We start from the raw sequence: 26,138 nt of genomic DNA, 5'->3' as shown, positions 1-26,138 counted from the left end.
TCTGGTCTGAGAGCTGCTATCTGTTATCAGTGCTAACGTCGGATGAGAGCCGCTGTCTGGTCTGAGAGCTGCTATCTGTTCTCAGTGCTAACGCCGGATGAGAGCCGCTGTCTGGCATCAGAGCTGCTGTCTGCTCTCAGTGCTAATGTCGGATGACAGCCGCTGTCTAGCCTGATATCTGCCATCAGTTCTCAGCGCTAACGTCGGATGAAAGCCGCTGTCTGCCCAAGAGCTGCCATCTGTTCGCAGTGCTAATGTCGGATGAGAGTCGCTGTCTGGCCTGAGATCTGTCCGAGATCCTCCGTCGCAGCACGTATGGTGGCGGCGGCCTGTCCCAGGCGGCCGCGCCACTCAGGCCGAATCGGCACAGATCTTCCGACGCTGTTCACTCTTCTGTATTCCGACATCGCGGACGGGTCACGGCACGGGAGGCGGCCAGAGGCTGCCTCGCCTCCTGACCGGTCACGGCCCACCAATAAATACACACGCGCACGCACACACGCACAGACGCGCACACACACAGTCGCGCGGGCTGATTCGGTGCCCGACCATTGTCAAAAGAACGGATACAGGTGCAGAGACAATGCACTGTGCAGAGACAATGTGCCGGGCCCAGGAGAGTCAGGCAGATTGCAATCCCGACCACTGTCAGAAGAACGGATACGGGTGCAGCAGTGTGCAGTGCCGGGGCCCGGAAGAGTCGGACAGATTGTAATCCCGCCCACTGTCAGAAGAACGGATACGGATACAGCAGTGTGCATAGAAACAGATGTACTAGGGCCCCGGGGAGTCAGGCAGGCAGACTGCACTAATTATTGCGCTATTCGGTGTGTTCAAAAACTACATGACCGAAGTGAGCCATCTCACCTAAGATCTGCATAGAGCTCGAGCAGCCGGGAGCAGCTGAGCACCTCGGCGTCGTTTCGCAACACTCGATCGGACCCGCGGCCCCCAGGCGCACGGCGGGGGGCGGGCGGCGGCCGGGGAGCTACGCACTAGGGTCGCACCTCAACACAACAGCACCATGGTGAGGGCGGCGGCGCGGCTCGCCGCCCAGCCTTCGGCAAGACTCCACAACACTACGTTAGTCGCTCGGGCACTCATCTCCATAAGCCATCGCCGAGGGCGCGTGTGGTCACGCCAATCTCACCCGCAGAGCAGCGCGGGCCCACCCAGCTTGACATTGTACACCAAGTACGCGGTTTCCGTGAAATGTTCGCGGCGCGGCGCACCAAACCGGCCTCCGCGAAACAGAGCTCATCGCTGATTCTCCACAGGCGCCTCCACCCAGCGACGGGCCACCGCCGGCAGTGCTGTCCCCCTGAACATGACGCCGTTCGGGTCAACGCAGACGCTGAGATTCGGCACGGTCTCTCTGAGTTGAAGCGGTCTGATATCGTCGGCCGCCGCCCGCGTCGGGCGGCGGCGGCGCCCTGTTTGCTGCCGACGGGGCTGGCTCAGCGCCCTGCTCCGATACCCTGCTGCCCTCTCCCCGCGGAGAGGACGCGGCCGGCCCGGCCCGGACCCCGACCACGCCCTCCGCCTCCCTCTCGGAGACACACCGGCACCACCTGACCGCGCCGCCTCGGCGGGGGCGCGGGGGGCGCCGCTCGTCACAACCTCGGCCCGCCCCAGCCCTGTGCCGCCGCGGGCGGGGCGCGGCTGCCTCGGCTCCGATCCGCCGGCGGACTACGGCCGAGCGCGGCCACTACGGAGCGGCGCGCGGCGGCCGCTATAGGTCGGCGAACGAGCCACTCAGCAGACCGTCCAGCTCCTTGGTGTGCGCTGTCTTGCTGCCGGTGGCCGGCGAGGCGCCGCAGTTTCTGCCCACGTACCTGTCGGCCATGGGGCGCACGGTCAGCATCGCACCGGGCCGGTGTCAGGCTCGCCCTGGCCCGGCCGGCAGCCACGCTCTGGCCCGTCCCCGGCTGCCACAGGCCAGGTCCGTCCCCAGCTGCCACAGACCGGGGCCACCCCCAGCCGCTCGTGCTCACCGGATGCGTCTGGCAGGCGTGCACGGGGGCGGGGGCCTGGCCGGCGGCTGGGGCCCCACTCTCGGCTCCATCGGGGCCGACCGGCCGAACAAACGCCAAAACCAAGAGGTGCCAGAGGCCGGCAGCGGATCCGCTGCCTGAGGCGACTCGGACCTGAGGAGAACCAGGTCAGCCCACCGCCTCTGTCAACTTGGAGCTGGCCGTATCCCAGTACAAATAGGCTTTTGTTCGTGAGAGGATGGACGAAATTGCGTACGTCCTCGGGTACATCATACCTCCTCCACCCCAAACAAAGGCACAAAGCCACGCCGGTGAGTGAGTATAAGTTCATACAGCGAAGCTGAAGACGGGCAAGAACACACAGCCAGGGGGAACATTCCAGCGGAGTAGGGTATAATGAACAAAGCTGCTTAATACAATACGAATGTTTTTTGTGTTAGTCAACATAACCGTCAGATTAGCACAGCCAATGCCACAACATGCAAGGAAGTACAGGTTTAACGTTAAACAGCACAAGTGAATGGTGAAACTACGAGGCTGAAAGGACATGCGGGTGGCATGCTTTACTGGCCAGTAATACCCCGAACACTTTCGAACATCGAACACAAGCAGCACGCGTGCACTGCCAGATGCGGCTTTCTTCTTCGACGTGTGGGCGGCGCCTGTGACCTTGAACCACCGCACCCTGACCTATGCACCCGTCGGTGACCCGGAGGAACTTCTCATTCATGTATCCGTTCATGGAGCTTAGCTTCACTCCGGCCGTGCTGATGCATTATCGAATGACTGGCACAGCAATCTCTCTTTGAGCCCGGGAGGCCGCTAGCCAAATGGTTATCACAAGCCACATGTTTTCTGGAGCTAAGACAATAATAATAGCCTCATTCCTCGGGGAAAAACCAGAAGAATAATAAAAAATAGCAGAAGTCTTCTGCTTTTGTTTCCCTAGAGACATGTTGCAGAAATATCAACACATCTATATCTCCATTCTCCTGGTTTTTCTCCAAGGAATGAGGCCATTACTACCGTCTTATCTATGTGAATAACGTTCCTCGCAAATCCAGTGAACAGCTTACGTAGTTTTCCTGGAGCAGGGCGTTGTCTGAGCCTGGGCCATACGTTCCGGACTATCCCGCTACTTTCCTCCCCGCACCACTACTCTGACAACCACCGTGAGACCTGCGCCGCTCCATGGGCCCCACGCTTTGAATCTTGTCTGGTGGTCTTTATGGTGCTAACCATCACAACCACTGTTCAAAATCGATGAGCACCCAAAAACCACCTCAGGGACAATGGGTTAGCGGATCTGAAGGGTTTGTCACCGTCATTAGCGCTGTCGATCTCTTGTTTCATGGGGTCCGTCACTACTTTCGGTACGTGACAAGCTTCAGTCTTTGCGATTTTGTAGTGTTGTTGAAAACAGAGGACTCCCAAAAACAGACGGTGTATACGTCATAGGGCCGATAATTTTGCAGATATTTTTCCGCACGTCACCTTTATCAATTGTTTCGCAGCTCGAACATCTGCAGACGGCATATTTACACAATGTCAAAGCAGCGCTCTCTCTCTTCGAGGATCTTAACATATCCATACGTCCCGACACACGCGTCTTGCAAAAGGACCCTGGTTGTGGTGTCTGCGCCTCCGACCTTCTCTTCGCTCAGGTCTACCTCCTGACCGGCCGCGCGAGCCCTGATCAACTCCTGCAGACCTTTCCAGTGTACCTCACCCCCCACTTCACCCCCGCGCCACAGCAAATGACCTTCATGTACGGGTCACCAGATGGCCTTGACATACATTCCACTCGCCTTCTAACACAAGCTCGTCGCCTTGACCTATGTCTGTCGTACATTGCCAAAAAGGCCTAAGAGCTATTAGTTCACATAGCACTTACGCCTTTTTGCCTTTGGACGGCAGATGTGTGCGTAATGACATCGCCGTAATGATCATGACCTTTCGCACGTACCCTGACGTTTGGCATTATCCACCGGGCGACCTTGAAATGTCTCTCCCGCCGCTCCCCCCCCCCCTGCAGCACCTAATGACCTTGACCTTGACCTGCCGCTCACCTGATGATCTTGGCCTTGGCGGCGGTGGTCTCGAAGCGCGGCTCGATGTAGGCCCAGGCGCCGTTGTTCTTGGCCTCCTCCTGCGTCCAGATGATGTCGGCGTCGGCCGGGTACAGGTCCAGCTGCTGCTTCACCTCGTCGAACGGGAACGGTGACAGCTGCACGGCACAGAGCGTCATGACAGACAGACAGACAGACAGAGCGTCATGTCGGCCGGCCGGCCCCGCCGCACGGCCCCACCGGCTACCGACGTCGCTTACAACGTAGCCTAAATACATGGTCAAACACAACGACCGCAATTGGAATATCTGGCAATGTGTGACGCAGACGAATCGAAACTGCTAGCCAAGAAATAGCCTGCACCGCTAGACTGGTGAACTACCGCAGGCAAAGTCTCACGACATTTGGTGGCGGAGATCCCCATGACGTCAGGGCCAGCGCCCACAGCACAGCCCCAGCTGGCCTCAGTCAAGTGGTGTAGGGTGCCGAGCTGCCGCTTGCAGAGCTGCTGACACCGGTACGCCAGAGCGCAATCCCGACGCTGCCAGCACTTTCCCACGGCGCCACAGATCGCAGCGCCCCTGCCGTTTGAGAGGCGGCACGCGCCGCGCACCGCCGGGGTGCGTGACCGCGTGTCCGGTGAGGACCGGGTGCCGGTACACGCGGGAGTCCGCGGCCCGCGAGAGGCCGGCCCCGCCTCACCTGCTCCAGCCGGACGATGGCCACCTTGTCCTGGAGGCCGCGATCCTCGCGGGCCTTCTCCAGGTCGAAGTAGACCTTGCCGCTGCAGAAGATGACGCGCCGCACCCCCGCCGGGTTCTGAGCCGCCACGCCCGTGTCCGGCAGCACTCTGCCAATCACAGCCGGCCACGCGGCGTGTTGCGGGCGCTCAGCCAATCACAGCCGGCCGCGCAGCGTGCAACGGGAGCTCAGTCAATCACAGCCGACCAAACAGCGTGTTGCGGGCGCTCAGCCAATCACAGCCGACCAAACAGCGCGTTGCGGACGCTCAGCCACTCAGCCAACACCATGTATCTACACCAGTGCGACGTCCCAGATAAACCAGTCTGTCACACAGCGCTTCATACACAACACGCCATGGAACGACAGACACGCATGCAGACCGCGCCGACCAGCTCACCTCCCAAGGTACGCACGACCAGACCCACCTCATGAACTCTGTGCCGCTGCACATAGTGTCGAAGCTGCTCTGGGCGCGCGGGTGGCGCAGCAGAGACTTGGGCGTCATCAGGATCAGCGGCTTCCTGAACGGCATGTGCACCTGGCGCCGCAGGATGTGGAAGTAGTTGCTGGGCATGCTGCAGTTGGCCACCTGTCGGCACGGACATAGACGACCGGGGGTTACACACACAGCGGTGAGTGGCTTGGGGATGGCCGGAGGGTCACACACAAACGCACCCGCAAATGGCTCGGGGACGTCAACTCGGGACCCAACGTCATCGAATGGCTACGGCGATGGCCTGATCAACACACCGGACATCTTGCTGCGACAGTTGTAATTTATATTAGTGTTGAAAATTATGTTGCGGGACCTTGCGCCTTGCATAGCGCATCCATCCACCCGCATCGGTGTTTGTGTCGTGGGCCGTCCCGCCCCCCCCCCCCCCCCCCCACCGCGTCCGTGTGGTAACTTGTCTCAGCAAAATGTATCATGGAAACCGAAATGGCACTGTAAAAGTCCCGAATGAGACCGAAATCACAAACACAGTACATCTATGAATGGGAGAGCAAAATCACAAAGAGTTCAAACTGAGAGCCCAAAATCATCAATAAAAGATGTGATTGTCAATCCCAACCATGGAACGCTGTCACCGACGACCGCACAGTGCGCCCTGGCTCCTGCCGGTCAAAGGTCACGGCACTTGAGGCGCCGCGGACCGGTCTGTGATTGGCTGGCCACGGTCTGACCTGTGGCCCCGACCATGACCCCCGGGGACCTGGCTGGAGACGGACTGGGCAAATGGCCAGGCTGATCGGCGCGTGGCATGCTACACTGAACCTACGCCCGGAGACCGCGACGCTACACGAAATACATACCCATCTATCTATCTAGCTATCGTGACCAGTCACGCGTTACGATGAGCTCTGCACTCACACATATGTTGAATGGGTCCCTGGACTCTAAACGCTGTAGCAGCGGTCTCTCCGTCTCAGTCCTGTCGCAGCGGTCTCCCCACCTCAGTCCTGTCGCAGCGGTCTCCCCGCCTCAGTCCTGTCGCAGCGGTCTCCCTGGCTCAGTCCTGTCGTGGCGGTCTCCCTGCCTCAGTCCTGTCGCAGCGGTCTCCCCGCCCCAGTCCGGTCTCCCCGCCTCAGTGCTGTCGAAGCGGTCTCCCCGACTCAGTCCTGCCGCAGCGGTCTCCCCGCCCCAGTCCGGTCTCCCGCCTCAGTCCTGTCGCAGCGGTCTCCCCGCTTCAGTCCTGTCGCAGCGGTCTCTCTGCCTTCGTCCTGTCGCAGCGGTCTCCCTGGCTCAGTCCTGTCGCAGCGGTCTCCCCGCCTCAGCCCTGTCGCAGCGGTCTCCCTGGCTCAGTCCTGTCGCAGCGGTCTCCCCGCCTCAGTCCTGTCCCAGCGGTCTCCCTGCCTTAGTCTTGTCGCAGCAGTCTCCCTGCCTTCGTCCTGTCGCAGCGGTCTCCCCGACTCACGATCATGTTACAGTCGTGCAGCTGCCTGATGGCGAACTCGTCGGCGGCGAACGGCGGGAAGTATTCGGGGTCGTCGGAGCACATCTGCAGGAACCGCTCCAGTCTCGCCGAACTGTGCTCTGGACCCTGCCGGCCGGGTCAGCGCAGGTCACGTCAGCGCAGGTCAGGGCAGCGCAGGTCAGGTCAGCGCAGGTCAGGGCAGAGCAGGCCAGGTCAGCACAGGTCAGGGCAGAGCAGGCCAGGTCAGCGCAGGTCAGGGTAGAGCAGGTCAGGTCAGCACAGGTCACTGCAAAGCAGGTCAGGTCAGCACAGGTCACAGCAGAGCAGGTCAGGTCAGCGCGGGTAAGGGCAGAGCGGGCCAGCCCAGATGGCAGGCAAGGCAGGTAGGTCAAACCAGGTCGACACCGCGAGAGGCTGTCACGAGTCACAGTGCAAGCGAATATCACCATCCACTCACTCACGCTCCATTCCGTTAAATGCCATGAGCTACAAAACCAAGTATAAAAGGCGCTTATGTGCCTAAATCGCCACCGTCAGATGACGCGGCCAGACACTAGAATGTCTGGCATCTTGAAACCTGCAGCAGGTCAGCCCTGCTGAAAGGGCGGTGGCCGAGCGTGCTGCGCGCGTCGGTGCTCGGTGTCAGGGGTCACTCACCATGCCCTCCATGCCGTGGGGCAGCAGGAGCGTGAGGCCCGACTGCCGCACCCACTTCGCCTGGCCCGAGGCGATGAACTGGTCGATGATCACTGGGGAGCGAGCGGCGGCGTCCGGCGGCTGTTAGCCCACGGCAGGTCAGTGACACCGGCCCCACCTCCCCCCCAGCCGGCACCGCCTCAGGTCATGTGCCACCGTCCTCACGCTCCTCCAGCCGGCACCGCCCGTCACCCGCCCGTGCGTCTGCAGCGGCGTCGTCAGACCACTGTCATCCCACGGCAGGTCAAGGGTGACAACCGGCCTCACTCCTCCAGCCGGCACCCGCCCCGCCACCCCGCCGTGCGTCTGTAGCGGCGGCATCAGACCCTGTCGGCCCACGGCACAATTACCGGCCCCTCTCCTCCCAGCCGGCACCGCCCCCGTCACCTCGCCCGCCGTCTGTAGCGGCGGGCGTCAGACGGCTGTTAGCCCACGGCAGTCAGGTGACCCCGGCCCCGCTCCCCCAGCCGGCACCGCCCCGTCACCCGCACGCACGTCTGTAGCGGCGGCGTCAGACGGCTGTTAGCCCACGGCAGGTCAGGTGACAACCGGCCCCACTCCCCCAGCCGGCACCGCCCCGTCACCCGCTCGCCGCGTCTGCAGCGGCGGCGTCAGACGGCTGTCAGCCCACGGCAGGTCAGGTGATACCGGCGCCACTCCCCCAGCCGGCACCACCCCGTCACCCGCCCGCGCGTCTGTAGCGGCGGCGTTAGACTACTGTCGGCCCACAGCAGGTCAGGTGGCACCGGTCCCACTCCCCCAGCCGGCACCGCCCCGTCACCCGCCCGCGCCACCGTCTACAAACGGCCACGTCTGTAGCGGTGAATCGGTATGCTGCCAAGTGTTGCAAGTTCAATATCCGTTACGATTTGAGTAAATGGTGTGAAAACAGCATCCAATAATATGAAATCCACATCCTTCAAGTCTTCACATTCTTTCTGGAAAGTTGCACTGAGCGCGAATGCAAGATTTTCCTTGTTCTGAATAAAAAAATAAAAGGATGTATTAAATCACAACTTGGAGGTGTGACATCAATTCCGACAAACGGCATCACTTGATCTGAATAACAATAACCATGTTTGGACTATGTGACATTGTCATGTGACATTGTTTGGGCTACGTGACATTTGGCTACCGATAGATTTTGGGGCAAAAACACGTGCCACAATGCTCGGCACGGTCCATGCGGGCCTCTGACGTCATTTGCCCTTTAGCACGGCCGCTACGCCCGCCGCCACCCTGCTCTCCGCAACACATTACCTGCGCGGTGTTGCAGAAGTCGCCGAACTGCGCCTCCCAGCAGACCAGGGCATTCGGGTTGGTCAAACTGAAGCCGAGCTCAAAACCTGCCGCACAGATACCGGCGTCAGCCCATGGCGAACAGACAGCTGACGACGCGGCGACTCACGCCGTCCGCAGACACCGCCGGCGTCAGCCTATTGCGAACAGACAGCTGGCGACGCGGCATCTCACACCGTCCGCAGACACCGCCGGCGTCAGCCTATTGCGAACAGACAGCTGACGACGCGGCATCTCACACCGTCCGCAGACACCGCCGGCGTCAGCCTATTGCGAACAGACAGCTGGCGACGCGGCAACTCACACCATCCGCAGACACTGCCGGCGTCAGCCTATTGCGAACAGACAGCTGGCGACGCGGCAACTCACACTGTCCGCAGACACCGCCGGCGTCAGCCTATTGCGAACAGACAGCTGGCGACGCGGCATCTCACACCGTCCGCAGACACCACCGGCGTCAGCCCATGGCGAACAGACAGCTGGCGACGCGGAAACTCACACCGTCCGCTGACCACCCCAGGCAGAGCCACCTAGCGGCAGCGGCTGACAACGCTCGCCGGCTAGCCGACCAATGATATCTACCACCGGACAGAAGAGCTGACGCAGTGAAAATGAAGAATACAACTGGCAAAACACCGAGACACTTACAGCGACGCGAACTGTTCGTCCCCTTTCTCATCCTCTCCAGGTGCCGACGTGCCACAGAGCAGTTGCTTGATGGAGGGGCTTAATGCCGCACACGGCTCGCAGAACTCCCAGGCCCGGCAATGTCGGCCACTCCACCACCACGCCGAGCCCGCGCCCCGGAGTGTCGGCCACTCACCGAGCACTCCGAACTCGGAGAGCGACGAGTTGCAGACGGTGTACTGGGCCTGGTCGGGGTACAGGTAGCAGAGCGGTCGGTAGGTGGCCATGTCCACCTTCTGGTGATGCATCACGTGGTGACGGTGGCTGCGGGCGGAGGGGGCGGGGGCGGTGACGTCACACCTAGACCACCGGGCGGCCTCACACGGAGCAGGGCTGGCGTCCCAACCGGCCGCCGGGGGCTGCGGACACAGCCGTCATCACATTTGACGGTCATATTTCGCACTTCAGTTTCTTCCACTTCCGAAAACAACCTGGAAACTTAAACCTACCGAACGCCCACAAAATAGTGACGACGACACCAAGTACTTATGCCAGTATGTTACATTCACGCATCTATCTGTATGTATTGTTTGGAGGTCAAGAGGTGACTGCGGTGCGGCGTCATCGCCCCGCCCAGGCAGGCCGTCACGAGCGGCAAGATCAGCTGACGAGGATGCTCCACCTTCTGACTGACTCGGAGGTGTCCCACTCACCTCCTGACTGACCTGAAGATGCTCCACCTCCTGACTGACCTGACGGTGTTCCGCTCTACCTACTGACATAAAGACGCCCTGAGCCACCTCCTGATTTGACCTGAACATGCCCCGCCCCATCTCCTGACTGACCCGAAGGTGTCCCGCCCCACCTCCTAACTGACCTGAACATGTCCTGCCCCATCTCCTGATTGACCTGAAAGTACCCCTCCCCACCTTCTGACTGACCTGAGCATGCCCCGCCCCACCTCCTGACTGACCTGAAGGTGCCCCGCTCCACGTCCTGACCCGACAGGCGCACGTGGAAGCCCTCCTTGAGCAGCGAGCCGAACGCCATGGCCTCAGCCAGCGCCCAGTCGACGGTGCGCCCCTCCACCATCTCCATCCGGGAGTTGAGCACGCGCTGCAACGGCGGCAGCGGCGGCCGCGTCACCGCGCGGGGCGCAGACAGCTGGCGGCGCCCGGCGCGGACTGCCACACCTCCCCGTTAGCAGGTGGAGCGCCGCCTGGCGGACTGTGGCAGCCAACGCAGTCGCGGCGCCGACCGAGATCTGGTGCTGCGTGTTAACTGCGACCTTCATATATATTATGTGCAGACGTCGCTTTGGTGCTGTCGTATGAGTGGGTGATGTACTTTCTGTGCTACTGGGGGACACCGATGAAAGTCATGACGACGAATCTCCATGCTCATGTAAATGAAATGTTAGTGACAGGAGTAGGGAACAATCGACGTCATTCCTTCCTCATCAGCTCCGCACGCCACGCTGAGACAATCGGCGCTTCATGCTCTCCGCCAACCGGCGCAGCTCCATCAAAATGATATAAAACGGCGCGCGGGGATAACGCCCGCCACCCCGGCAATGCGGGCAATGCGCCATCAGCCCCGGCGGCGCCGCGTCCACCGGCGTCGGGCCCGCCGCTCCCACCTGCAGGCCGCGGTGGATGACGAAGTCGACGGCGTTGGGGGGCGCCGACGACACCCGCTTGCCGATGTGGGTGAGCGTCTCCTCCACCACGCCGGTCGGCGACATCTTCAGCGGGTCCTTGCCCTGGACGCGCGGACAGTGGAGGCAGGGCGTCAGTCGTCAGTCCGGGCACTGGACGCGCCTCCACCCGCTGGACGTGGGGCGCGCCGGTGGCAGCCGCACCAACTGACGCTAACAGCTCCATGGGAACAGGCCTATGTGACTCTCCAAACATCCAGCCAATAACCCTACATGAGACCACACATAACTGCGCTTCTTCGACATACGTGTTCCAGGCAAGGGAAGCTTGTCAGCTACTGCAGTGCCTCTCCTCAGCCTCAGTCAGCCCTCTCCAGTCCTTTGCCTTGACCACAACGCCACTGTCTCCACACTTCCCAAACGCAACATCCACGGGGCGCAGCGTGCGTGCCACAGCAGCTTCAATTCTAAACCAGTTCTATCTCCTATCTAGCTCTTTATAGCTCCCGTATAGCTCCCTATAATTCCTCAGGCCATAAGGGGATCCCGCGGTTCCAGCCTCTCGCGCAGCATCTGTCTTCACGTCCTCCCACCAGCACCCATCTATTATCATGCCACCGACAGAGCTCGGGCCTGCCCCAGCCTGGGCCGACTGACCTCGAAGAAGCCGGACCACGGGGAGTCAATCCAGTGTTTGTTGTAGATCTGCGTCTCCTTCTTGGAGGCCTCCAGCGCCTCCTCGCAGATCTTCTCGTACCGGTCGATCACGTCCTGGCCGACAGGGCAGCGTGACGTCACTCAGACGGCAGCTGTGACGTCACCGCCGACCAATCAGCGGGCCGGCGCGGGGGCGGCGCGCAGGGGAGCCGTCGCCAGCTGCTCGCGGCATTCGGCGCCGACCGCGCGGTGCATCCGACACGACTCGCGGCCGTGTTTTGAGCAGCGTCGCCCGGGCCGGTGTGCGGGGATAGCCTACGCCCCACGGCCGCTGGTCAGGGCTGGGGTCGACCTCACGGCTGAGTGCTGAGTTAGCCAGCCCCGGCGGCTCCTCCACACGAGACGGGATCGCAGATTTGGACGCCGAACGGGCACCTGCTGGCTTTAACACACCACGAGTTGCGATCCTGAGGGGACGCTTCACTGATTTCCGGCACCACGGCACACTGTCACCCCAAGTCTACGTAACTGCGACCACTCACAGCAGCAGCGGCTGCGCACGTCCTGTAGTTTTAGAGCAGCCACGGCAGAATGGGGGGGGGGGGGGGGGTGTCTTGTAGCAGGAGGACGCTCTGCGCCCTTTCCAGGAAACCTGGTGCATCTACCTGCATGTGACCCGATGCTCCCGTCAGACTCTCACCTACCGCTGCCCCTCCCCGGCTCTGTCGCGCTTGTCCGTTAGTCACCTCTCCTTATAACAACTCCACTGCACAGCGTCGCGCCGGGCGTGGGACATTACCCCGGCCCGGCACACGGTGCCACGCGGGGCGGCGCCGCCGGCCTGAGCGGGGCCGGGGCGCACGGGGCCGGCGGACGACCGTAAACCCGGCGACACGGCGGCGCCCCCGGTTAGCGTAAGCGGCCGCCAGCACTCCGCTGGGACACAAGCGACACACGACATAGTTACTGCCTCGTTCACGGGGACCGCTGGCCAGCCTACCCTCTGAAAACAGAGCGGCGTGAGAGAACGAGCTCATCCTCGGACCTGTGGAGCGAACCGACAGCCAGAGGTGCCCTGGACATCGGCGGAGATGTCCAGGGCGCCTCCGGCATCGGCGGAGAGCCGGCGCCGTCCACGCTCCATCCTGACATGAAATGTGTCCACGCATTTTGCAATCTGGTAGGGTTGCCTGCAAGTGCCTGCCAGGCAGCCTTTGAATCAGACGTATGCAGTGTGCATGACCCTGCTGACCATGATGTACACCCCAGAGTCTGCCACAGGTGTACACGCTCCAACCAGTTCAGCGACACTGAGACACGTCAAGATCCACTAGTCACTACCACCCGTGCCGTAAAGCGCGCTGGCGACCTTGACCTTACCTTGACTTCTTCGGCGTTGACGGTGCCCTCGTCAATCAGCTTCTGAGCGTACTTCTCGGTGATGTTGGGCATCTTGCGAATCTTGTTGTACATGAACGGATGGGTGAACATGGGCTCGTCTATCTCGTTGTGGCCGTTGCGCCGGTACGAAACCTGGAAACGGCCCGGACACGTTACAGACCCGACGGTCCACGGTCTATGTACAGCGGTGATGGTCTGTGGGACAGACCGGCAGGGGCCGGACACGCTACAGACCCGCCGGCCGAGGGCGATGGTCTGTGAGACGATGGTCTGCGGCGATGGTCTGTGAGACGATGGTCTGCGGTGATGATCTGCGGGCTGTGGGACGATGGTCAGCGGTGATGGTCTGTGGGACGATGGTCCGCCGTGATGGTCTGAGGGACGATGGTCTGCGGTGATGGTCTGTGGGACGATGGTCTGCGGTGATGGTCTGTGGGACGATGGTGACCGATGATGGTCTGTGGGACCATGGTCTGCTGTGGTGGTCTGCAGGACGATGGTCAGCGGTGATGGTCTGTGGGACGATGGTCACCGATGATGGTCTGTGGGACCATGGTCTGCTGTGGTGGTCTGCAGGACGATGGTCAGCGGTGATGGTCTGTGGGACGATGGTCACCGATGATGGTCTGTGGGACCATGGTCTGCTGTGGTGGTCTGCAGGACGATGGTCAGGGGTGATGGTCTGCGGGACGATGGTCAGCCGTGATGGTCTGTGGGACGATGGTCGTCGGTGAGGGTTTGTGGGACGGACCGGCTGGGGCCGGACGCGCTACAGACCCGACGGCCGAGGGTCATGGCCTGTGGGACGATGGTCTGCGTTGATGGTCTGTAGGACAGACCAGCTGGGGCCGGCGGTGGACCAGGGCAGGCTCAGGTCACAACGGATTACGATAGGGTGATGGCGATGAACCCCTGCACAGCTCCGCACCAGGACAAACGGTGACCAAATCCTTACCAAGTAACCACCCTGCCACGCACGGAAGCACACGCAACACCACACAGCCCGAGCTGAGGCATCACAGCGCACATGCAGCATGATGATTGGAGGTGAAGGGCTCGCCGAAGTCGCAGGCCATTTTGCGCCCAGCGCGCGTGCAGGAACGCATGCTGCGGAGACAAAGCTCAACACGCCGACAAAATATCGTCCCGATGTCAAGCAGCAGCCCCTGCCGGGTGACAGCATCTGACTGTTAAAACGCACCGCTGTGTTCTCACACTGACGCGATCCATCCCTGGTAGCGCTGGCACCCGCCTCAACCGCCTAGCATCAGCCTCTGTTTCTCAGACGGCCGACATCAGCCGCCGTCGCCCAGACGGCCGACATCAGCCGCCGTCCCCCAGACAGCCGACATCAGCCGCCGTCCCCCAGACAGCCGACATCAGCCGTCGTCCCCAGACAGCCAACATCAGCCGCCGTCCCCCACACGGCCGACATCAGCCGTCGTCCTCCAGACACGGCCAACATCAGCCGCCGTCCCCCAGACGGCCGACATCAGCCGCCGTCCCCCCCCCAGACGGCCGACATCAGCCGCCGTCCCCCAGACGGCCGACATCAGCCGTCGTCCCCCAGACGACCGACATCAGCCGCCGTCCCCCAGACGGCCGACATCAGCCGCCGTCCCCCAGACGGCCGACATCAGCCGCCGTCCCCCACACCGCCGACATCAGCCGCCGTCCCCCAGACGACCGACATCAGCCGCCGTCCCCAGACGGCCGACATCAGCCGTCGTCCCCCAGACGACCGACATCAGCCGCCGTCCCCCACACCGCCGACATCAGCCGCCGTCCCCCACACGGCCGACATCAGCCGTCGTCCCCCAGACAGCCAACATCAGCCGCCGTCCCCACACGGCCGACATCAGCCGTCGTCCTCCAGACAGCCAACATCAGCCGCCGTCCCCCAGACGGCCGACATCAGCCGCCGTCCCCCAGACGGCCGACATCAGCCGTCGTCCCCCAGACGGCCGACATCAGCCGCCGTCCCCCAGACGGCCGACATCAGCCGCCGTCCCCCAGACGGCCGACAATCAGCCGCCGTCCCCAGAGCCGGCCGACATCAGTCGTCGTCCCCCAGACGACCGACATCAGCCGGCCGTCCCCCAGACGCGCGACCAATCAGTCGTTCGTCCCCCAGACAGCCAACATCAGCCGCCATCCCCCAGACGGCCGACATCATTCGTCGTCCTCCCCACAATGCCGAACAACAGAGCCGCCGGCCCCAATACGGCCGACAATCAGGCCCCGGCCGTCCCCCCCCAGACCGGCCGACATCAGCCGCCGTCCCCAGACGAACCGACATCAGCCGCCGTCCCCCAGACGGCCGACATCAGCCAGCCGTCCCCCAGAACGGCCGACATCAGGCCGCCGTCCCCCAGACGGCCGACATCAGCCGGGCCGTCCCCGACGGGCCGACATCAGCCGCCGTCCCCCCACACGGGCCGAACATCACCGCCGTCCCCCAGACGGCCGACATCAGCCGCCGTCACCCCAGACGGCCGACATCAGCCGCCGTCCCAGACGGCCGACATCAGATCAGCGTCCGTCCCCACGAGACGGCCGACATTAAGCCGCCGTCCCCCAGACGGCCGACATTAGCCGCCGTCCCCCAGACGGCCGACATCAGCCGCCGTCCCCCAGACGGCCGACATCAGCCGCCGTCCCCCAGACGGCCAACATCAGCCGCCGTCCCCCAGACGGCCGAACTCAGCCGCCGTCCCCCCAGACGGCCGACATCAGCCGCCGTCCCCCCAGACGGCCGACATCAGCCGTCGTCCCCCAGACGGCCGACATCAGCCGCCGTCCCCCAGACGGCCGACAACAGCCGCCGTCCCCCAGACGGACGACATCAGCCGCCGTCCCCCAGACGGCCAACATCAGCCGCCGTTCCCCAGACGGCCAACATCAGCCGCCGTCCCCCAGACGGCCGACATCAGCCGCCGTCCCCCAGACGGCCAACATCAGCTGCCGTCCCCCAGACGGCCGACATCAGCCGCCGTCCCCCAGACGGCCGACATCAGCCGCCGTCCCCCAGACGGCCAACATCAGCCCGCCGTCCCCCAGACGGCTGACTCCCCGCCCAAAAGCACTGATAATGCTGGGATACTGCTCTCGATACGGTATCAGGAAAGGCCGCGCGCATCACTACCGCCGGTGAGAGGCTGCTGAGAGTCCCTGACGCGAGCCGAGCCCAACACTCCGCCATCAGCTTACGATGTCGATGACGACGTCCTTGTGGAAGGTGTTGCGCCACTCGGCGGCGATCTTGCACACGTGCATCACAGCCTCCGGGTCGTCTCCGTTGACGTGGAAGATGGGGGCGTTCACAACGCGCGCCACGTCCGTACAGTAGGGCGACGAGCGGGTGAGGCGCGGGTCGGTGGTGAAGCCGATCTGAGGGCACAGGGTCAGACAAGGTCAGATGGGGTCAAGGTCAACGGAGGATCGGTGGCGAACCCGATCTTGAAGGCCCGGGATATATATATATATATATATATATATATATATATATATATATATATATATATGAAAAATATAGCCATCATGACAGCAGTGATGAAAGATGTGTCGGCAACATGAGCGCAAGCCGTTGCGTCGACGGCGGCTGCCCCGGCCGCGCTAACCCTGGCCCCCGGTCCTCACCTGGTTGTTGACCACGATGTGGATGGTGCCGTGGGTGGTGTAGGCGGGCAGGTCGGACAGGTGAATCGTCTCGTACACCACGCCCTGGCCCGAGAAGGCCGCGTCGCCGTGCAGCAGGATGGACATGGCCTGCGGGCACCGTCACGGTCAGGGTCAGGTCACAGGGTCAGGTTCAGCCGGGCACGGACAGAACGTCAGCTCAGGGACGTCTCGAACAACTCGGGCGAACCTACATTCACATAGTGAACGTGGCGGTCTATGGCGAAAACGGAATGTAGCAAGCGAGGAACAAGGGGAGAAAGCCAAGGAACAACGGCAAAAACGACGCTCCCTTTTTTGACAATCAATTGCCTACTGCTGAGAAGCCCAATCACCAATGACCTGGCAAAGACGGGCCACCATCCACGGCTCCCGCTAGACCCAGTGACCCATCACCTGCAGTGCTGCAGTACTCTGCAGTGTCCCGCTAGACCCAGTGATCCATCCCCCGCAGTGTTGCAGTACTCTGCAGTGTCCCGCTAGACCCAGTGACCCATCCCCGCAGTGTCGCAGTACTCTGCAGTCAGTACACCCATCCACCTCCGCCGCCGGCGGCTCCCTCCCGTCCGCACAGCCGCCGCCCCGGGACCCCGAGCCGCACGCACCTTGTTGCCGTCGTTGTCGCCCCGGTAGAACTGCTCGGCCTTGGTCTTGCCCTGCACCACCGGGTCGACGGCCTCCAGGTGGGACGGATTGGCCACGATGGCCAGCCGCACATTGCGGTTGGTCAGCCGGTTCAGCCGCTCGATGTACGTGCCCAGGTGGTACTTGACGTCACCGGAGCCCTGGCCGCGCGGGAGGGAAACGTCACAGACGCCGCCGTCCACACGTGGCCCGGCGGGACAGCCAGAGGTCTGGCGTTCGATTCCCGCGGGGGGAAACTTTTGCCAGCGACGGCTTCTGCCCGGAGAGCAGGCGGTGATCACATTAGCAGTTACGTGCGTTCATAGATACCAGACCTATTCTGCTATGGCATATTACTGTTGTTATGACCTGGCCACGTACAGCCGCCAGTAAGACGTCACCAGAACGTCTGGCACTGGTGACGTCATCAAAATGCCCGGTACGAGTGACGCCACCAGAGTGCCTGGTACGGGTGACGTCACCAGAGTGCCTGGTACAGGTGACGTCATCAGAGTGCCTAGTACGGGTGAGGTCAAGGAAGTGTCAGGTACAGGTGACGTCATCAGAGTGCCTGACACTGAGAGGTTACGGGAGTGTCCGGCAGGGGTGATGGCGGCCGGTGACCGGGCGATCTGCCAGCCAGCCCGCCTCACCTCATCGGCCACCTCCAGCGCGGCGAACTGGGCGAAGATCTGCTCCAGCGGCTTCCGGCACACGTTAGCCAGCACGTTCAGACGGCCGCGGTGAGGCATGCCTGCCACAGGGCGGAGGGAGCGGGGTCAGACGGCGAGGGACCGACCTCAGGGGCGCGGGAACGATCTCAGGGGCGCGGCGCGGGGCCAATCTCAGGAGTGTGAGACCGATCTCAGAAGCGCGGCGTGAGACCGATCTCAGCAGCGTGAGACCGATCTCAGAAGCGCGGCATGAGACCGATCTCGGGAGCGTGAGACCGGTCTCAGCAGCGCGGCGCGGCTGTCATCATACTTTGTCGATCTCATGGCATGCCACGACCATCCAAAACACCAGCCACCAGTCTGCACCACCGCAACGGCGGCGAAACTAGTCCTGACGCCATACCGTCCACAGATCCATCGCCCCTCGCAAGCACAGCAGAGCAACAGCCAGCGGCGGCAGAACCGGCGCCAGCGGCGGCAGCACCAGCGCCAGCGGCGGCCACTCAGCGACAGCGTCTCACCCATGACGAACGACTCGACGCCCATGGCGGACGAGACGTCGATTATGTGCTTCATGGCCGGGATCAGCACCTCGCCGCCCTCCAGGCCGAACCGTTTCTCCGAGGAGAACTTGCGCGCCAGGAACGACTCCAGCCTGCCGGCGCAGACGGCGGCGGCGTGATAATGCGTGTCAGCAAGGCCGGCGGGGGGGGGGGGGGGGGGGCGCAGATGGCGGCAGAGGCCGGCGGCGTGATAACGCACCGCCGGCCTCGGAGACGCGTGACAGCAAGGCCGGAGGGGTGCAGAGGGCGGTGGCGTGGTGACGCAAGATGGCGCAGAGGGCGGCGGCGTGGTGACGCACCGCCGGCCTCGGAGACGCGTGTCAGCGAGGCCAGAGCGGCGCAGATGGCGGCGGCGTGGTGACGCACCGCCAGCCTGGAGACGCGTAACAGCGCGGAAGGAGGGGTGCAGAGGGCGCAGAGGGCGGCGGCGCGTTGACGCCACCGCCGTCTCGGAGACGCGTGACAGCGCGGAAGGAGGGGCGCGGGCGGCGCCCTGCGCACAGCGCCGCACATGGGTGGTCCTCCGTACCGGACATTAGGACTACACCGGACATTAGGACTACAACGGACATTAGGACGACACCGGACATTAGGACTACACCGGACAATTAGGACGACAACGGAGCATTAGGACGACACCGACATAGGACTACACCGGGACATTAGGACTACACCGGACATTAGGACCACACCAGACATTAGGACCACACCGGACATAAGACTACACCGGACATTAGGACTACACCGGACATTAGGACTACACCGGACATTGGGACTACAACGGACATTAGGACGACAACGGACATTAGGACTACACCGGACATTAGGACTACAACACCGGACATTAAGACCACACCAGACATTGGGACTACAACGGACATTAGGACTACAACCGGACATTAGGACCAACCGGACATTAGGACTACAACGGACATTAGGACCACAACCGGACATTAGGACTACAACGGACATTAGGACGACACCGGACATTAGGACTACACCGGACATTAGGACGACAACAGACATTAGGACGACACCCGGACATAGGACTACACCGGACATTAGGACTACACCGGACATTAGGACTACACCGGACATTAGGACTACAACGGACATTAGGACGACACCGGACATTAGGACTACACCGGACATTAGGACGACAACGGACATTAGGACGACAACGGACATTAGGACGACACCGGACATAGGACTACACCGGACATTAGGACTACACCGGACATTAGGACCACACCGGACATAAGGACTACACCGGACATTAGGACTACACCGGACATTAGGACTACACCGGACATTGGGACTACAACGGACATTAGGACGACAACGGACATTAGGACTACACCGGACATTAGGACTACACCGGACATTACGACTACACCTGACATTCGGACTACAACGGACATTAGGACTACACCGGACATTAGGACCACACCGGACATTAGGACTACAACGGACATTAGGACCACACCGGACATTAGGACTACAACGGACATTAGGACCACACCGGACATAAGGACTACAACGGACATTAGGATTACACCGGACAGGACTACACCGGACATTAGGACTACAACGGACATTAGGACCACACCGGACATTAGGACTACAACGGACATGAGGACTACATCGGCCATTAGGACTACAACGGACATTAGGCGCAGACGTGGGTTTTGGCTCTGACGGCAGCTCAGAAAGCCGCTAGTGGGGCTTCTCCAGCCTGAACATTGCCACAGGTAGACTGCAAACACAAATCACAGCCAGCCCCGAGGCGACCACAACCTGAGCAGAATAGCACAATCAGCAAAACGCCACACACAAACACATAACCACAACGAGCCCCAATGCTTGTATGCCACGCCCAACAACGTCCCAACTCATGCACGGTGTTCCAGTAGCGCCTAAGCCATGGTGACCCTGCTGTAATCGCTGTGTCCATGAGGTGCACTGCCAGGTCAAACGTTTTTCTCGCCCGCTCGGGGTTGGCAGCTGAACGGAATTACTGCGAGCGGCTCATCACGGGCACTGGAGAGTACTTCGAGAATTGTTGCGTATGTCCGAGCATAAAAGATGCTAGGAAGGTAACTTAAAAGACGAAAAAGTTACCGTGCACCTTGTTTTTCGATGCGGTTTTGTTGGTCCTGGGTCAGCGCTATTTGATGACATTGGAGACGTACTGCGAATTTGGCACGGCCCATAAGGCAGCACTCTTCCCTGCCGTGTTGTAACCGCGTCTGCCAAGATCCTCCAACTTTGGTAATAATTTAATTTGGACAACGTTATTGATATCATTCAGAAAAGCGCATCATGACAGCTTCTTCGCTATGCCCCTCCCCCCCCCCCCCCCTCCATCCCCCCCTTCCCTGTGCACCGGCGCCCAGCTATCCTCCACCAGCGGACGCCCTGGCCAGCTGCCAGCTGCCAGCTGCCAGCTGCCGGCTGCCGGCGGCGGCGGCGGCGGCGGCGGCCCGACTCACCCGCTGGCCCGAGCGACGCGCGCCAGGATCAGCCGCTTCTCGTCGTTGCTGAACTGCATGATGCCGGGCGTCTCGATCTTGTGCCGGATCCAGTTGCACTGCTCCAGGTCGTTGATGTACATGTACTCGACGCCGATGCTCCTGTCGGCCCCAGGCAAGTGTACATGTACTCGACATCGATGCCCTTGTACTCCAGGCAGATGTACCCATGACCCCCAGGCAGATGTACATGTACTCGACACCGATGCTCCTGTCGGCCCCAGGCAGATGTACATGTACTTCGACATCGATGCCTTTGTCGGCCACAGGCAGATATACATGTACTCGACACCGATGCCGCTGTCGGCCCCAGGCAGCGGACGTGGTCTACACACCGATGCCCCCATAACACAAGCTGTTGATCAATAGTGTGATCATTCCGCCGTGCGAACACCAGCCGTGAAGCAGCATCCGCCGGCGGATTCACCAGCGCCAAAAGACCTGCAACCCTGCAATCAGCTGGCTCATCCATGACGATGCAGCCCGCATCACAAAAACGCGGCCCGGGATCGTGATCAAGGGCGTGCTCTTAAATATTCCAAGACGATCCGGGATCCACGTCGGGATCACACCACCGAGGGTCCGAAACAAACGATCCTGTGTGTCACTCGATGCCACGTCCAGCCCCGGGGCGGCAGCCAGGGTGGGCGCGCGGCCACGCTGCGGGAGGCGGCTGCTCGGCGCCCGTACCGGCAGTACGCCTGCTCCAGGCGGTCGACGATCTCGCGGAGAGGCAGCGCCTTCTGGCTGCCGCCGATGAAGGTGGAGGAGGGCAGCTGGAACACCGTGTCCATGTCCTCCTCGTCTGCGGACCAGGCAGCCCGTCAGCGACGGCCGCGTCCTCCGCCAGACGGCGGCGCCACCGGCGACGTGGTCCTGATCACCGCTCAACAGCGCCACCCCTCCAGCAGGACCCGTCCCCCCGCCGGTGCTGGCGGCCACGGCGCCACCCCCTCCTGCACGTGTCCCCCAGCCGGTGTTGGCGGCCACGGCGCCACCCCTCCTGCACGGCCCCGCGTCCCCCGCCGGTGTTGGCGGCCACGGCGCCACCCCTCCAGCAGGGCCCGTGTCCCCCCGCCCCCGCCGGTGTTGGCGGCCACGGCGCCACCCCTCCTGCCTGGACCCGTGTCCCACGCCGGTGTCGGCGGCCACGGCGACCAAGGCCCAGTCGGCAGGACTCAGTACGCCGCGGCTTAACGCCCGACGATCCCCGTTACACCAACGCCGGCGGAGACTGGGCTGCGGGGGAGGTCCCACTCGGCCGGCGCACCACATCTCACTCGTGAGGACCGGCACAGACAGCCGTCACACATCTGATCCGCCGGCGCCGTTTACTCCGGCTAGATCAGGAGAGCACGCCGCCGCCGGTGTGGCGCCCGAGACCCGCGCCGCCGCGGCGGGCGTGGACGCCTCGGACCACGGACAGGGGGAGGCGAGGCGACACGTACCGAAGTTCTTCATGTAGCCCCTGACGACGATCTCAGAGGCGGTCTCCACCGGCTTGCGCTCGATCTCCAGCGGGTCCAGCCGCGCCACTAGGTGGCCACGAATCTGGGACACGAGATCAGAGGTCAGACACAGGTCACCAGCCGCGCCACTAGGTGGCCACGAATCTGGGACGCGAGGTCAGAGGTCGGAAGGAATCGTCAGATGTAACAGGTCGTCAGCAAAATAAGAACTCACAAGCTAAGATCAGGTTGCGCAGGTTTTAATGCCGTTAACGGGCGCCATTCATTCCCAATTGTGCCTTGGACCAAAAAAACGCCTTCTACCCACCAACAAGGCACGATAGCTCCTGGAACATGCAGCAGTCTTTTGTGCTTACCCGGTGCACATCACCAGGGCTCACGTCAGGGGTCAGGGGTCACCACCCAACGTCATGGCACAAGCCGGGTTACCACAGAAGCCCAGCCCAAGCGAAAGACTCCCCATACTTCTTCATGACTTCTCCTGTCATCTCCTGACACCTCCTGATGTCTCCTTACACCTCCTGACGTCTCCACCTGAGCGACCGGCCGCCGCTCCGGTCCTCACCTGATAGCTCCTAATGACGCCCACCACGCTGAGGTGATCGGCGATGGTGTTTCTCGCTGACGGCCATGCCGGGCAGGCCGGCACGGCCACCCTTCGGCACGAGCGCCGACACAGGCAGCGAGTTGGCAGACGGCGCTGCCAGCGACGGCGGCGCGATATAGGCGGCGCCGGCCCGGCGCCGCCCGCCGCCCGCGAGAAGTACGCGTCCCACGACTGCGGAGCGGAGGAGGCGGCGTGAGGGGCGAGGCAGATGGCGCGGTAAGAGGGGGCGTGAGGGGCGGGGCGGGCGGGAGCAGATGGTACGGTGGGGGGGCGTGAGGGGCGGGGCGGGGCAGATAGCACAGCGAGGGGGGCGTGAGGGGCGGGGCGGGGCGGTGCAGACGGCGCGGTAAGGGGGGCGTGAGGGGCGGGGCGGGGCAGATAGCACAGCCAGGGGGGCATGAGGGGCGGGGCGGGGCAGACGGCGCGGTAAGATGGGCGTGAGTGTCAGGTCGGCGCGGGTCCTCCGGCGCGGTGACCGGCGGCGGACTCCCCAGCCCGCTCCATCCGGAGCGAACCACCGGCTCCTCCGGCGCAGACCGACGAATGTAACAGCACACAGCTGGCCACATCACACCCCGTCCACACAGCACCGCCTGCGCTCGTGACCGGTCGTCACGCCACAACCCCGGCAGCCCGGCACGGGACAGCGCGGGCCGTACGGCAAGAGCTGGCACACAGTAACGGCTGTTGTGTCGTCAGCACGGTCCGTGAGCTGCACTGGAGCCGCCTTACCGCTGTCGTGACGGCCAGGGTCCCGGATGGATAAAACACGATAAGTCTACGCCGCGAGTATTTTTCGCGTGCCACAACATGTGGATATATACCAGCACACAGAGTGGTCTTCGACTGTTTATTTGGGGGGCCCCTTTCAGCGGCAGAGGATCGAGCCGGCGGCTCTGTTCGTTGAGCGGTTGTGATACGGCGCGTCATGCTGCTGGCAGCACGTCACCATCACAGACCGTCGGATGCTACAACAGCCACGGTCACGCCGAGCGATGGGCCTGACATGCCACTGTGGCCCAGGCATAAAAGAAAACAGTAACTTCGACGAGGCATTTCATAAACGACGGCCAGGAACCATAAGCGGGGTGACCGCCGATGCGATGAAGTTTTAGGAATAGGACGAAAATCCAGAGCACCACATATGGGACTAGAATTGCACGACGAATGTTAAGTGATATCCCCGTCCTTAAGGATCTTACTAGCGAGCTTTATACAGGCTAACGATAGCGCGGGGACGTCCACATAGATCCATGAAACACCACATAGCTTAGCTGCGACCGTCTTGATTTCTAGAGAAATAGGCAGCACAGCACACGAAACGTAATCATCTGAATCCTGCTGCATAAAATAAGACATGTATAGTAATTGGCACAGGTATCGTCAATATCAACTCAGCTAACAACTGACTCGTTAATTCTGCTTACATGAACACATGAAATGGCATTATCGCTAATTTGATGACGGTAGTTCAAAAGTTCCCTTCATAATACAGCACCGCATTTCAGACAATAACCGCTGAGAGCGAGTCTAGTCAATCCTTGCTCGCACGCCCAACCTCCCAGCCGGCGGACGGTGTCCCCAACAATAGAGACCCCTGCCACCGATCGGCCCGGCAGACCACGTGGACGGCGGCGGGCCGGCCGCGCACACACCACGTGACGGCCGCTGGCGGCGGCGGCGACCGGTATTTTACATGGCACTGGGCCGGGCCGGGCCGAGACAGCTCGCAAGTGAAGCACACCGACCTGACCCGACCGACCGGCCGACCGACGGACCGACGGACCCGACCGACCGACGGACCGACGGACCGACGAGCCGGCGCAGACAATGGCCGAGCAGGGGCACGCGCGACCGGAGGCGGCCACCATTCTGCACGCCGACGACCGGGCCTGGGAGCACGTCCGGCTGCAGCAGACAATGCCCGTGCCTAGCAGATCAACCGCCTGTTTGGTTTCAGCAACTCTCAGCGCTGCTTGAGGAGTATGAGTCGTATTTTTGTGACTTGTTTTTGCTGCCGTGTTACTTATTACGATGTCTGTCAACGATGAATCATTCCTCCGTAGACAGGCTCAAGTTGTTTTATGACCTAATGTAAACCTGGAGTACGTTCTCGGCTGTTTTATTGCCCAAGTCACGATGTCGCAACGACGCCAGAACACCAGCCAGCTGAGCCGGAAACACCGCAGTCATAACTGGGTCATCCCCGGGCGGCCTGTACCAGCCGGCGGGGGACGGTGCCCACAGTCCGACCCGCTTCACCACAGCCCCGGCGCCTCACGGCGGCCGCCCACGCCGCCCATGCCGTCAGCGGCCGGCCCCGCCTCTGCGGCGTTATCTGGCGGCGGTGACCTGGCCTTCGGAGGCCGGGCCGGGCTCTCCGGAGGCGGGGCACGTCCGAGGTCACGCCGCCCTCCGTCAGGCGGCGCGACGCGGCCCGGACAGGGGCCTGGCGCAGCGCCCAATGTCACCACGGCCCGGACGCGAAGGGAGGGAGCGCCGGGGGGCTGGCGGGGCGGCCGCCTCAGCCGGTCACCGCTGAACACCCCTCAGCCTTACACCTCTCAGCCTCAGCCTCAGCCTCAGCCTCAGCCTCAACCCCAGCCTCAGCCTCAGCCTCAGCCTCAGCCTCAGCCTTACACCGCTCAGCCTCGGCCTCAGCCTTAGACCCCTCAGCCTCAGCCTCAGCCTCGTCGTTACACATACGCACGCCTATCGCGTGGCTGATCTCACCATCGGACGTGCCGAACGCCCCGGGGAAGTCGGGGCCGCCGCAGCGGTATCGCTAAATAGCTGCCGTGCGAGGCGTCGACTGGACGGCAGCGACGCTCGGCTCCCCTTCCAGCTCTGATCGCTCAACGACGTCGGCCACGCTGGGCACTCAATGCGAAGCCGCCCAACCGCCCGCATAACGCTGTGTACGGCTGAGAGC

General features: G+C 62.3%; 1 pseudogene; it reads right to left on the bottom strand.

The window, feature by feature from the left end:
* Positions 1–379: 379 nt before the first annotated feature.
* LOC119104594 (2-oxoglutarate dehydrogenase, mitochondrial-like) lies at positions 380–23,246 on the bottom strand (annotated as a pseudogene).
* Between the last annotated feature and the right edge of the window lie 2,892 nt (positions 23,247–26,138).

This window comes from Pollicipes pollicipes, unplaced genomic scaffold, assembly GCF_011947565.3.
Source record: "Pollicipes pollicipes isolate AB1234 unplaced genomic scaffold, Ppol_2.1 Scaffold_6052;HRSCAF=7182_pilon_pilon_pilon, whole genome shotgun sequence".
NCBI lineage: Eukaryota > Metazoa > Arthropoda > Thecostraca > Pollicipedomorpha > Pollicipedidae > Pollicipes > Pollicipes pollicipes.
Note: the sequence above shows the minus strand (reverse complement) of the source record. Positions and strands in the feature narration are given on the sequence as shown.